The 15,211-nt window shown below is 40.7% G+C and overlaps 1 non-coding gene across 1 annotated transcript; it reads right to left on the reverse strand.

The window, feature by feature from the left end:
- Positions 1 to 277: 277 nt before the first annotated feature.
- LOC127125067 (small nucleolar RNA R71) lies at positions 278 to 384 on the reverse strand. Its single transcript, XR_007804532.1, has one exon. It is a non-coding gene; the product is annotated as a small nucleolar RNA R71 (small nucleolar RNA).
- Between the last annotated feature and the right edge of the window lie 14,827 nt (positions 385 to 15,211).

The raw sequence follows: 15,211 nt of genomic DNA on the forward strand, positions 1-15,211 counted from the left end.
ACTTAAACCATCCCTGTTGCAACTAGTGCAACAGAGACAATTCGCAGGTCTCGCTACTGAGAACCCAAACCAACATTTAAAAATATTTCTTCAATTAGCAGACACTTTTAAAACCAATGGAGCTTCTCCTGAGGCAATACGTTTAAGATTATTCCCTTTTTCCCTCAGAGATAAAGCCCTATCATGGTTAGATTCCCTTCCACCCAATTCCATTACGACTTGGGATAACCTTAGAAGAGTTTTTCTTGCTAGATATTTCCCCCCGAGTAAGACCGCCGTTCTTCGAAACCATATAACTAGATTTACCCAAAACCAAGGAGAATCGTTGTTCGAAGCTTGGGAGAGATATAAAGAGTTGTTACGAGCATGCCCACATCATGGTTTAGAAAATTGGTTAATCATTCAAACCTTCTATAATGGACTTCATTACAACACAAAGATGACCATCGACGCTGCCGCAGGCGGTGCTCTGATGAACAAACCTTATCCTGAAGCTAGTGCCCTCATCGAAGATATGGCTCAAAACCATCAATCATGGGGAGTCGAACAAGCGACAGTTGAGAAGAAGGAAGCCCAAGGCGGAGTGCATGAACTAAGCTCTATAGACATGATGCAAGCGAAAATGGACGCATTAGCCCTCAAAGTCGAACATATATGCATAAACCTGAATACTGTAGCCGCAGTTTCGTCGGGATTGTGAGATATGTGGAACCAAAGGACACCAATCTGCAAAATGCAGTCTATTAAATGAAACCCACTCTGAGCAAGTGAACTACATCCAAGGGAACCAATATTCGAATACCTATAACCCTGGATGGAGGAATCACCCGAACTTCTCCTATAAAAACAATAACCTTATCCAAAATAATGCGCCTCCGAGACCTAGTTATCAAGCCCCTAGATCAAATCAACCTATGCAACCTGTGCCACCAAAGCCGAGCCTTGAGAAAATTATGGAAAATTTTATCACTGCTCAAACCCAACAAAACAAGGAGTTTATGAACCAGAACATTCATGTTAACGAATTGATTACTCAGTTAGGAACCAAGGTTGACCAAATAGTTACTCATACTAAGATGCTTGAAACCCAGATCTCTTAGGTAGCTTTAAACGAAGCCCCTCAGACTACACCTGGAGGACAACTCCCTGGACAACCTCAACAAAATCCGAGAGGACAAGCCAATGCCATTACCCTACGAAGTGGGAACGCTTATGATGAGCCACCAAACCCTAGATTGAGTGAACCCGAAACTTCTAAGGAATGTACCAAACCCACGGACGAAGTAAAGGAACCAGAGGAATCTGAAAACCAGGAAAGTCGAGAAAAAGGAGAAGAACCTAAAGATAAAACTTACGTACCACCCCCGCCATATAAACCACCTATACCATATCCGCAAAGACTCAAACAAACCCAGATCAATAAACAGTATCAAAAATTTATTAAAGTTATAGAAAAAATTCATGTAGAAATCCCTTTCACAGAAGCCATCACCCAAATACCTTCTTATGCAAAATTTCTCAAAGACATCCTTACCAACAAACGTAGACTTCACGATCCTAAGCCTTTGGAATGTAATGCTATTTCCGAGGACAAATTAGCAAAGAAAGATAAAGACCCTTGAAATTTCTCCATTCCTTTCCTTTTGGGTAATTATGTCATCGAAAAAGCTTTTCTAGACTTAGGAGCTAGTGTGAGCCTAATGCCTTTAGCAGTTTGTGAGAGGTTAAACTTAGGAGAATTACAACCCACTAAGATGTCACTTCAGTTAGCCGATAGATCGGTTAAATATCCGATAGGAATTTTAGAAGATGTTCCTGTTAGGATAGGTCAATTATTTATCCCTACTGATTTTGTTGTCATGGACATCAAAGAGGACAATGATATACCAATCCTTCTAGGTAGACCATTCTTATCGACTGCAGGAGCCATAATAGATGTCAAGAAAGGAAAGTTGACATTTGAGGTAGGTGACGAGAAAATAGAATTTATACTTTCGAAATTTCTTATGGCACCTGTGATGGGAGACTCGTGTTATGCCTTAGATATCATTGATGAATGTGTTAGAGAATTAGAACAAAAAGAAATTATAAAAACAATTAAGTTACCATCAACTCTCATAAGGGAAGATGATGACTTTAAGAAACCCTACGTCGATGATGACCTTTACGAATGTTTATCCCTTACCCCAGATCCTATGCCATGCCCTAAGAAACCAACCTTAGAACTTAAGGAACTGCCTAAGAACCTGAGATATGAGTTCCTCGATGAAAAGATGAACCGTCCAGTTATAGTCAGTGCTACCTTGAGCCAAGAGGAAACGAACCAACTTTTAGACGTTTTACGAAGATATCCCTCAGCCTTAGGATATAATATCTCTGACCTGAAAGGTATAAGCCCATCCGTATGCGTGCATCGGATTTTGCTCGAAGAAGATTTAAAACCCTCCAGAGAACATCAGAGAAGAATAAACCCTATAATGAGTGATGTTGTTAAAAAGGAAGTTCTTAAGTTACTTGAGGCAGGTATAATCTATCAGATCTCGGATAGTAAGTTGGTGAGCCCTGTGCATGTAGTACCTAAAAAGGGAGGCATCACAGTCGTGCAAAATGATAAAGGCGAACATGTAGCAAAACGGTTAGAAGGAGGATGGCGGATGTGTATAGATTATAGAAAATTAAATAAAGCAACTAGGAAGGATCATTTCCCTTTACCATTTATAGACCAAATGTTGGAGCGTCTAGCCAGACACTCTTACTTCTTCTATCTAGATGGATACTCTGGATTCTTCCAAATACCTATCCACCCAGAAGATCAAGAAAAAACTACCTTTACATGCCCTTATGGAACTTTTGCCTACAGACGAATTCCATTCGGCCTCTGTAATGCCCCAACTACTTTCCAACGCTGCATGATGTCAATCTTTGCAGATTACCTTGATGGTATCATGGAAGTGTTTATGGATGATTTCTCGGTTTGTGGATTTGATTTCCACAATTGTCTTGCTAACCTTGAGAAAATCCTGGAGAGATGCGTGGAGGTGAACCTCGTGCTAAACTGGGAAAAGTGTCATTTCATGGTGACCGAAGGAATAGTTTTAGGACATATAGTTTCTGAAAAAGGTATAGAGGTAGATAAAGCTAAAATAGAAGTTATAGAAAACCTAAAACCACCAAAAACCATCAGAGAAGTCCAAAGTTTTCTTGGACACGCTGGATTCTACCGACGTTTTATTAAGGACTTCTCTAAAATAACTAAACCTTTAACTGGACTTTTAATTAAAGATGCTGAATTCATTTTCGATGAAAAATGTAATGACGCATTTAATCTTTTAAAGCAAGCATTAATCTCTGCAGCTATTATGAAACTGCCTGATTGGTCGGAACCTTTTGAGATAATGTGCGATGCTAGTGATTATGCAGTTGGAGCCGTTCTAGGACAAAGGAAAGATAAAAAATTACATGCCATTTATTATGCCAGTAGAACCCTAGATGCTGTCCAACTTAACTATGCAACAACTGAAAAAGAATTACTCGTTGTAGTTTTCGCTATAGACAAATTTAGATCTTATCTAGTAGGAGCAAAAATTATAGTTTACACCGATCATGTTGCCATTCGTTACCTATTAAGTAAAAAAGATGCCAAGCCAAGGTTACTCCGATGGATTCTTTTACTACAAGAGTTTGATTTAGACATAAGAGATAAAAAAAGGCACTGAAAATGTAGTAGCCGATCACCTTTCTAGGCTAGAACATCTAAAACCTGAACTAGTACCCATAAATGATGATTTCGCCTATGATAGACTGATAGCTAGAGTAGAAACCCTTGAAGATGATAACCTAAGCCCTAATGAGCATCCCCAAAATTCCTTAGCAATAAGTAACGTACCCTGGTATGCAGACTTCGTTAATTACCTAGCTGCTGATATAGTACCCCCTGATCTTGACTACCACTGCAAGAAGAAATTCTTCCACGATGTGAGAAACTTCTATTGGGACGAACCGCTCCTTTTCAAAAGGGGTAAAGATGGCATTTTTCTCCGTTGCGTTCCAAAAGAAGAGGTAATAGTATTATCAAGCATTGTCATGCTGCACCCTATGGTGGACATGCGAGCACCTCTAAGACATACGCCAAGATTCTTCAAGCTGGCCTATTCTGGCCTACCATGTGGCGTGATGTATATGCTTGCATTGTCAAATGTGATAGATGCCAACGCACTGGAAACATTTCAAGGCGTGATGAAATGCCCCTGAGAAACATTCAGGAAGTAGAACTCTTTGACGTATGGGGTATAGATTTCATGGGAACTTTCCCACCATCCTTAGGAAACAGGTATATCTTAGTAGCTGTAGACTATGTGTCTAAGTGGATTGAAGCTATAGCTGCACCCACAAACGAAAACATAGTAGCAGACCACTTATCACGAATCGAAGGGAATAAACCTGAACAAATTCCAATCGATGATGATTTCCCTTACGAACGACTTATAGCCCAAATGGAAAGCGACATGTCTGAACTAACAATAAATGATACCGAAATAGAAGAATCCGTGGAAGAAATTCATGTGAATGCAACTCTGCCATGGTATGTTGATTTTGTCAACTACCTAGTTGTTGGAGTACTTCCACCGGACCTATCTTACCAACAAAAGAAAAAATTCTTTCATGATCTAAAACAATACTACTGGAATGAACCTCTTCTTTTCAAAAGAGGTACCAGCGGTATTTTCCGTCGATGTGTTCCTGAGGATGAAATAGACAACATAATCTCTCATTGCCATTCCGCTCCCTATGGTAGGCACGCAAGTACTTCAAAAACTTGTACTAAGATCTTACAATCGGGCCTCTTTTGGCTTACTCTATGGAAAGATGTCCATAATGCGGTTATAAATTGCGACTGATGCCAACGCACTGGTAACGTCTCAAGACGCGATGAAATGCCACAAACAGGAATCTTAGAAGTGGAAGTCTTCGATGTATGGGGGATTGACTTCATGGGACCATTCCCATCTTATTTTGGTAATAAGTACATACTCGTTGCTGTCGATTATGTTTCAAAATGGATCGAGGCCGTAGCTTCTCCGACAAATGACACACGAGTAGTGATTAAGTTGTTCAAGAACATCATCTTTCTTAGATTCGGTGTGCCAAAACTAGTCGTTAGTGACGGTGGCTCCCATTTCATATCAAATATCTTTGGAAAACTTCTTCTGAAGTATGGAGTCCGACACCGTGTAGCAACACCTTATCACCCACAAACCAGTGGGCAAGTCGAAGTTTCAAATCAAGATATCAAACAGATTCTAGAAAAGACTGTCGGAATATCCAGAAAAGACTGGTCATCTAAACTAAACGAAGCTCTGTGGGCCTACAAGACAGCTTACAAAACCCCAATAGGGACCACACCCTTTAAATTAGTCTACGGTAAATCATGTCGTCTCCCTGTGGAATTAGAACACAAAGCTTACTGGGCAATTAAGACCCTAAATATAAATTATACTTCCGCAGGTGAGAAACAAATTTTGGACATTCACGAATTGGAAGAAGTTCGACTAGACGCCTATGAGAATGCCAGGATATATAAAGAGCGAACCAAAAAATGGCACGAAAAACGTATATCTAGGAAAGAGTTTAATGTTGGGGATATAGTACTACTATTTAATTTGAGACTTAATCTTTTTCCGGGAAAACTTAAATCTAGGTAGTCAGGCCCTTTCGAAATCACAAAAGTCCTTAAAAGCGGTACGGTAGAAATCAAAGGTCGGAATAGTGAACCATTTATGGTATACGGGCAGCGATTGAAACATTACCATAATATTGACAACGGAGATTATTCAAACAGTCTAAGACTTATAGAGTTGCCTGCTCAACCCCAAAACTAGTACATCGCAACGTTACTGTCGAACTTACGACGTTAAACAAAGTGCTTAGTGGGAGACAACGCGCCTTTTCTTTTATTTGTTATCTTTGTTATTAAGTATTTTCCTTCTTTGACTTTCATCTGTATTTTTGCTCCCTTTCCTTGATTCTATGCAGTAATACTTGTTGCTTCTAGTTACTAACTTAGAAACATTGGATACTAATTAACAGGCGAATTTATAACTAGTTAGTCACTAACTTTCATTATGCAACCAGTAGACACAGTTTTCAGAGGTAGAGTTCAGAGAAGGAGCTATGATTATTTAGCTCATAAGGATATGGCTTTATCCATATATTATGATGGACCTACCATGGATAGGTTAGATATCCGAGACAACATCTTGTTTATGTTTAACCAGCTAGGATGGGAGAATGCTGCTATTAAGAGAAGGTTTGTCACTTACCGTGAACTCACCCTAGAATTCCTTAGCTCCCTAGTTTACAACCCCGAGCATGGTTACGGACTCAACAAACGGTTGATTTCCTTTAGGCTATTTAGTATGGACTTCACTTATAACGGTAGAGACCTTGCTGACCTCCTAGGATTTCCTAGTGGCCCATTTGTTTTCACTACCCGCCAGGAGGAATTAATCGATGATATCGACCTAGATTACTTTTGGGGTAGTTTAACTGGAGACTACCACCCTAACCCAAACGAGATGCACTCCCAAATGATCCACAACCCTGCTATCCGCTACTTCCATAAAATACTAGCCCACACCCTGTTTGGAAAGGAAGCGAAAAACACCATAGTGTCACGAGATGAACTTTTCATCTTACTCTGTGTCGATCAAGGTCGACATGTCAATGTTGTGACATTTATGATGGAGAGATTCATTCACCTTGCAAAGCACAATCGCACCCCAATCATAATAGGCGGCCTAGTAACCATGATAGTTAATGCCATTGGACTTAGACGTCCACTTTACGAGCATGTACCGTTTGGACACATCCGACCCATGGACATTGAATTTTTTGTTGACCATAGAATCATAGTGTAGCACCTCAAATTTGCACCTCCCATTTTGTATATACATTTTCATTTTTAGGTCATTAACATTGCATTGTTCATTGCATAGTCCACCAAGTCATCAGGCAAGACTGGTCAGGAGGTTCAGTTGTGCAAGCAAGCAAGTGCATTTTCTATGGGATCAAAGCCCTAGGGTTGGTACAATGAGTTCATGTGACCTAAGGATCATTTTGAAGTGATTTGGCAAAGAATTGGAGGTTCAGAGATCATCAGTTCATGTGCAAATCATCTGAAACCCTAAAAAGTCAACAGAAGTCAACTGTCAGTTCAACTGTGGATTTGGAGGTGGGAGATGGTTAGAGATACCTCATTCATGTGGGAACAAGTCTCATTTGACATTTCAAACATCAACAATGAAGCATTTGAAGTCAGATCAAAACTTTCCAAAAATAGCAGGTGACCTGTAATTTGAATTTGCCAAAAATGGAAAGGTTTTCAACTCAAGATTACATCATCAAGAAAGCTTCAAATGAAATTTTGTCCAACATGAAAGTTGAAGATCTTTCTCTCCCATTTCCAAAAAGTCCAAGATCATGGATTTCTCATGTGTGGTTGAAAAGATATGGATCAATCTTGGCCAAGTGTGGTTTGAACTTCAAATGTGCATAACTTCTTAACCAAAAGTCCAAATTAAGTGGTTCTTTTTGCATTGTTCTTGTTTTGACCTATGCTTTCCAAATCATGCATTACATGCCATGCATTATCATCACATAATCATTTGGAAATTCACTTGATTTTTGGAGGGAAAATTAAAGTTCAAAATTGGTGCATTGTTCACACATTCTAGCATTACCATTGGCTTCAAAACAGCATTTTAAGTGGATTTAAGTTGAATCGTGTACTGTTCACCATGCATTTTCATGCATAGGGTGAAATTGCAATTTTGCACTTACACTCCATTTCCCTAATTACACATACCATATGCTTAAACATGCTTAAGAGAGTGATTAGGAGGGAGTATATAACACAAATCATAACTGTTTTTGCATAACCATAATCACTTTTTCAGATCTAGATCCAATTCTTGAAATTTTTTCTCTCAAACTTTTTGCAATTTTCTTCACATCTAATCCATTTCCAGTGCTTGATTCATGCTTCTGAAGAGTTCTTGAGTGAGTTTGAACAAAGAACCAAAGGAAATCGTGCAGCATTGAAGCATGTTGAAGCTTTGAAGCAACAATGGCAAATCAAAATTCTGTTGGATTCAAGAGCAGTTGAGCTTCGATCTCTCTTCCTAACACTTGTACAAGCATCATAGAAGGACTGCTTGAGCATTGCAAGGCTTGAATCCATCAATTCCAGTTCTGCTTCTTTAAGAGGTCATTGAATCGAATCTCTTATTTCTTAAAATTCTTGCTATAATGTTGTGGATCTTTGAACACTGATGATGCTGAGCTTTAAATCGTGCAATTCCATGCTGTTTTGAGTTAGATATAGGTGATTTAAGTTTGGATGATGAAACTTGATTTATTCGATTCATGCATGTTTTGTGGTTTCTTGTTAAATTGATTGTGGATTCTTGTTATGTGATGAAAGATCTACCTATTTCTATGCTTAATTTTGAAATCTGGGAATTTTGTTCTTGGTGGATGATGAACATCCACTGTTCATGTATGTTGTGCGTGAAGAAGATGATACAGACTTTAGGGAACAATTTTGGATCTTTTTTTTGCTACACAAATGCGTTGCCTATGTGTTTGTCCTAGGGTTAATTCTGATTGGAGCATGCAAATCCCATGCGCGCGTCCTCATTGGCCACTCCGTGTTAACCATGCATTGACCTGCCAGCGTTTTAAATGAAACGGATCGTTTCATGCTTCAGCCTAGCGCCCGTTTCAATTAATTCAAATTAAATAAATATTTCATTCTAATTCCATTTAAATGTCACACTTTATTTCATTTCATTTCAAAACTTCAAAAAATCAAAACAAATTGAATAATGCTCCAAAAAATATGAGGTTTTTTGCATCATGTTACATTTTTTGTCTACTATTTTATCATCATTTTTCCATAAATTGTGCATGGCTGGAAATTGTTTTTGTGCTAGAGACTTGAACATATGTCCACTTTGTACCTTGCCTTGCCATATCTTTTGTGAAATGCTGGTTGTTTATCCAATGCTCATGAAATTTAACATGTTGAAACTAGACTCTTGGCTTGACATTTTGGTGTTGATTTGGTATTTTTACCATTTGTGGTTTCTGTTTTATGAGCATGTGAAGTTAGGTGTGACAATGTGAGTCACAGCTTGTGATGTTCAACTTGTTTGATTAATTTGCCATGCCAAATGAATTCCAAATGCCTAGATTTTTTGTATGATGAATCATATGGATGTTGTGGTTGCTCATGATTTTTGTTGGAATTTTTGGATTGATTTCTGATTTAATTGTGATTTTTCATTCTGGATGGTCATATTTGAGCTTTTGAATTGCCTTGATTTTCATTTGATCATGGAATGCTTGTGGTTTATCCAATGAATGTAAAACTTTGTACACCATTTCTAGACATGTTGAATGTTGTTTTGGCTTTGGTTTGAGGTTTTTACCATGTTTCATTTCTGTTTTGTGCCTAGGCTAAGTTGGTGTGACAATTGGTGTCACACATGGGCTTGTTTATGTTTGCCTTGACTTATGTGATTTGATTACCATGCCTATTGATGTCCAATGCTTCTAATTTTTTGTGTGATGATCATGTTGTATGTTCTGTTTACTCATAATTTTTGCCAAGATTATTTGAACCATTTTTGAATTAATGTGCATTTGTTCATTCTGATGTCACAATGTGATCACAACTTGCATACTTTGCCATATTTGATTCATGAAATGCATTTAATTGATGATATTGATATGGGACTTTTTGGATTGTATTCTTGATTGAATGAAGTTGATCCATGTTAAATTTCATGTTCGGTTTTGAATGTTTGACCCTCTTTTGACCCTAGGCTTTGACCTAGTGGTTTGGACTCATTGTTTGGATTGTGGATTTCAGGTTAAGAAGCACTTTGCCATGATTGAAGTGGTTCACTCTCTTGAGTTGATTAAGTGGTTAATATTGACTAACTTTGAGTTGTTTTGTAGGTGGATGCCAAGTCACTTGTGTTGTGCCCATTGGCTTATGCCTTGCACATTGCTTGCTTATCTGTCTGATTGTATGATTGACTGTCTGTTTGATTGTTTGACTTGTGTACTGATTGGGTTAGATTTTTTTTAGGTACCTAAGTTGCTTTAAGTTCTTTTGAACTTGCTTTTGCTTTGCTTGGTTGCTTAACCATTTGAGGTATAACTCTCTGACTTCATGTAGTCTGGAAGACCTGTCCTGTTACTTGGGCAGGCACCTGTCTGAAGCCCTCCTTAAGAGGCAATGCTTGTGTTTGTTTATCTTTGTGCCAAGCAGGAAAAGACCTCTTATGAGGCAATTGGCAGATAAAAGAGATGTGTAGTCCATCTCCTGCTATTCAGTGTGTCATTCACTTTGCTCATACACCTTGTGTTGATGCATTGTGGATATTAACCCAAGATCTTTGTTGTGTCAGTCATGTGGAGAAGAGTTCCTACTTTCTGAACTCCCACACCTTCATTTGTCTGAAGCTCTCCCAGGCCAGGGATAAGAGTTGTGAGGTCTTACCCTCACTTCCCATTTCATCTGCTTCACCCTAACTCTCAATGTTAGGGTTAAGAGCTAACTACACCCGATTCTAGTTGGCTTGTGTTTCACAGCCTAGCCTTGTGTGAGCCCACTTTGTTTGTATAGTGTGTGTGCTAATTGTGTGTATCTTTGTCTTTGCCTGTGCTGTTTAGGATAGCTTGCTCCCTGTGCAAGTTAGATAGAAACCTTAACATAGGGATCATATGCATGACAACTTCTAGGCTCGAGTCGTAGTCTCCCTAGTAGTTTGTGTCTCCCTTTATATCTGGTTAGGCTAGTCCTTTTTCCCTGCGTAGGGGAACTACGTCGCCCTGATCCTCATACCAGATGAGGTACGTAGGCAGGAGATGAGCTGATCTCTCCGGGTGCCCTTTTTCCTTTTCAACCCCTTTGTGTGTGTTTGGAGTCTGACATAAGTCCAGCGATTGGCAGTTGGTTTCCGGTGTCTTGTTTGCTTATTGGAGTCTGACATAAGTCCAGCTATTGGCAATTGGTTTCCAGTGTGTGTTTGTTGGTTCGGAGTCTGATGTAAGTCCAGCGATTGGCATTCGGTTTCCATGTTTGCCTGTTTGTGTGGAGTCTGACGTAAGTCCAGCGATTGGCAGTCGGTTTCCTGTGTGGTTTTGTTTGGCGTGCGTTAGCCGAGCTACGAGTGCTCTGATTCTCCTCTAGTTAGAGAAGATACGTATGCATAGGATGCGACATCCTAGCGAGCACGTTTCCCCTGTCCCGAACTACGTCGACTCTGATGTCTGTGCCTGACAGACTACGTAGGCCCAGGATGCGATGTTCTGCCGAGTTAGTTTCTTTTTTCTTTCCTGTGTCTCTTTCCAGCCTGTATGTGCAGTTTGTGTCTGAGCAGTTTTTAGCAATCTTTCTTCTATTCTTTCTGAGCATGGATCCCGTCGAGTACGACGGATGCGTAGGGGTGCTAATACCTTCCCTTCGCATAACCGACTCCCGATCCCATCTCTCTCTGGTCGCGAGACCATGTCTTTTCCAGGTTTACTTCGAGCGTTTCCTTTCCCTCTTTTGGGATAAATAACGCACGGTGGCGGCTCTGTTGTTTCGTTTTCCCGCCGGTTTTTCGCGTAATGCGACAGCTGGCGACTCTACTGGGGACATGAGAAGTCGACCTCTTGCTGGTCCATCTTCCCTAAGCGAGTCTCTCCTAGCGCTCTCTAGGATAGGGTTTGGTTGCCTTTGCTGTTTCATTTATTGCATTTGTTTGTTTATATTTGCATTTATGTTTGCATTTATGTTTGCATTTATGTTTGCATTTATGTTTACATATCTATTTGCATGCATCATACTGTCCTCATGTTGGATTCTGTACAGGTTGGTTCCTCTGATTTGGGGTGGGTGTTCTGAGTGAGGCCCAATACCCATGCTTGAGCATACACCTAGGATTAGCGTGGTCTCATGTTTCTTCACATGTTGTACGACATGATGAGGAGATGTGTCACCACAGCCGGACGAGGTTCATTTGAGAGAGTCCTTCCGGGTGGAGTTATTCCGCTTAGGTCGGATTATCTCTTTTGGGCTATTGACTTCGGTGACCGTTCTTTCCCGGATCTTTGGTTTAGATGATCTCAAGAGAGCTACAACGGCACACTCGAAAGGGCAAACCCGTTGAGTATCTTTGCCCGATTGTCGAGACCATTGTCCGCCTTAGGATGACCTTGTTAGAATTCACCTGTGAGGGGAGGGTTTGATTCTTGCAAGTACAGGTTTCTGCCAGTGATGCTGTGTTGGTGAGGGAGTTGTTCAAAGCAGTGCAGGGGCTCGCCTTGGGGCAGAAAGCAATTGCGGAGAAGGTGGAGAGGGTTGAGAAATGGCTGATAACGGAGAAAGTTCAGGGAAAGGCTCTGGCATCCGTAGTAAAGAAGCCCTCTGGCAGTGGTCAGCTCAAGAAGGAGGTTGAATTAGGTGGTATGCAGTCCAAAGAAGAACGCGGTAAGGATCGTTACCACCCTTATGCTACCACTGTAACCACTCCTGTTGGTAATCCACCTGTACAACCGCAACAACCGCCACCTCAACAGAAAGCACCGAAAGCTAAGAGCCAAGTGAAGAAGGGGACGGATCGTCAGTTTGATAAGCCACCCGTGACTTATACCCTTCTATTCAAAAGGTTGAGGGATCTTGGGTTAGTTCGGCCGAGGATATTGGTTCCTGTAGAACAGCATCAGAGGCCTGCAAACTACAATGAGAATGCCAGGTGCGAGTTCCATTCTGGGGCACCAGGACATAACATTGAGGGTTGTAGAGCTTTTAAGCATTTCGTCCAGGACATGGTGGATTCTAAGGCCATCAGTTTGGCACAGATACTGAATGATGATGTTAACCCCGTACCAAGGCATGGTCCTGTAAAAGTGAAAATGATGTCAAAGGACAAGAGAGGAATAGAGGTGACTGAGGGAGATCAGTTAAAAAATCCAATGTCTGTGGTCCTGAAGCATATGATAAAGAGTGGAGCATTCCCTAGTGTTGATAACTGTTGTGCGGCCGTCGCCACAAATGAGCGTGCAATGGTGAGAGAAACAATTCAGGGAATGATTGAAGTAGGAATGGGCGGTGTAAAATTTGAAATGCCAAGTCAGGCAGTTGAAACCGTCGAGGCTGAGAAAGAGAAGAAGTTGTCCATTTCTTCTTACAAACAGGCCATGGAAGTGGTGAAGAACGGAGAAGCCCTAGGCTGGGGAAGGATCATAGACATTGTGGTGAAAGCGGATATGTTAGGGGTTGGCTATCAGCCAGATCAAGAGTCGTCTAGGCAAAACAGAGGACGTCGTCAACCGTTCACCTTTGTTAGTGCAGGAATGCTGGATCCAGGTCGCGCCTGTACAATGGGTGAAGAGATCGACAGTGACCGCGCGCTTGAGTCGTGGATAAAGTCGTGCGTACCAGGGAACTAGAAGGCCTCAAAGATCTCCACTGTCACTCATCCTGAAGTGTAGCATTTCTGTTCTTCAATTTTGTTTGCATGAAAGCCATACGTTTTGCCCGAAATGTAATGGTCCATTGTAAGGGCCATCTCATGTGTTTCATTGTGCAACATTTTGCATCATTAATAAATGGATGTTTTTGTGATTAAAAGCCGTGTTCCCTGTTTTTCATTTATGTTTGCAGTTTAAAAATAAAAATAAAAATGGCAATGTTATTTTCATTTTTCTTTCCTTTTGATTTGTGTTGTTCCAACCTCAAAAGAGACTATCCTCCTGATCTCATTGATAACGATTTGGTTACACCTTTGTATGACTTCGACAATCCGATCTATCATGCTGAAGAATAAGGCGAAGAAGATTGTGATCTGCTGAAATTAGCCAGGTTGTTAAGACAAGAGGAGGGGGTGATTCGACCGCACGAGAAGCGATTCAAGATTGATATTCCAGGCACCGCCGAGGTCAGGAAGTGAAAGTTGAGGCCGCTTCAGAGGCAAATGTCAAGAGCAGAATGGTAGCACTGTTGAAAGAGCATGTGGATACCTTCACCTGGTCGTATCAAGATATGCCAGGAGCGGATACCGATGTCGTTGTGCGCAAGCTACCATGGAGAGAAGACTGTCCTCTAGAGAAGCAGAACGCCGGTGCCACGTATCAGAGTGACTTTGTTTCATGATATGATTCATCGTGGAATCAAATGCTATGTTGATGACATGATAGCAAAGTCCCAAGCAGAAGAGGGGCATCTGGTGGATCTGGCCAAGTTGTTTGATCGGTTGAGACAACTCAGACTGAGGTTGAGTCCGAATCAGTACACTTGTGGAGTGTTGTCCGGTAAGTTGCCGAGGCTTATTGTGAACGAAAGAGGAATCGAGGTCGATCCTGCTAAAAAAAAGAAAAAAAAAAGAAAAGAAAAGAAAAGGAAAAGCAACGCAAGAAAGGCCTGAACCAAAAAAAAAAGCAAACGGAAAGAGAGCAAACGGTCAGGTGGATAATGATTGCCAAGGGGCATTGAAAGAGAAAAGAATAAGTTGCAGGAACCTTTGATTCTGATGCCTCCTGTGGAAAGAACAACTGTTAATCTGGTACTTGATAGCCCTTGGGGGGTCTATGAGGTGCGTATTGTGTCAGCATGACGAGTCTGGTCGAAAAGAGCATGCAATTTACCTTAGCAAAAAGTTTATCGACTGTGAAACAATACATTCACTGCTTGAGAAAACTTGTTGTACTTTGGCATAGGCTGCTCGCCGACTGAGACAGTATATGCTGGTTCATACCACTTTGTGGATTTCCAAGATGGATCCGATCAAGTGTGCGTTTGAGAAGTCAGCATTGACCGGACGGGTTGCGAGAGGGCAAATGATTTTAACTGAACACGATATTCAGTATTGAAGGTGAGAAAAACAAGAAAGGGGGGGTTTGAATTGTTTGGAAAAATAAGAGCTTTTCAAAAAGAAAATCACACAAGGATTTTATACTGGTTCGCTTATAACACAAAGCTACTCCAGTCCACCCGGCCAAGGTGATTTCGCCTTCAACAAGGACTTAATCCACTAATCTTGAAAGATTACAAACAACGCCTAAGAGAAAAATCTCTTAGTCCTCTCAAGTTTACAGACTACACTAAGTCACTTGAGGAAATCAAACAAACAATAAATGAAAGATTTATGTAATC

The sequence above is a fragment of the Lathyrus oleraceus genome, chromosome 2, assembly GCF_024323335.1.
Source record: "Lathyrus oleraceus cultivar Zhongwan6 chromosome 2, CAAS_Psat_ZW6_1.0, whole genome shotgun sequence".
NCBI lineage: Eukaryota > Viridiplantae > Streptophyta > Magnoliopsida > Fabales > Fabaceae > Lathyrus > Lathyrus oleraceus.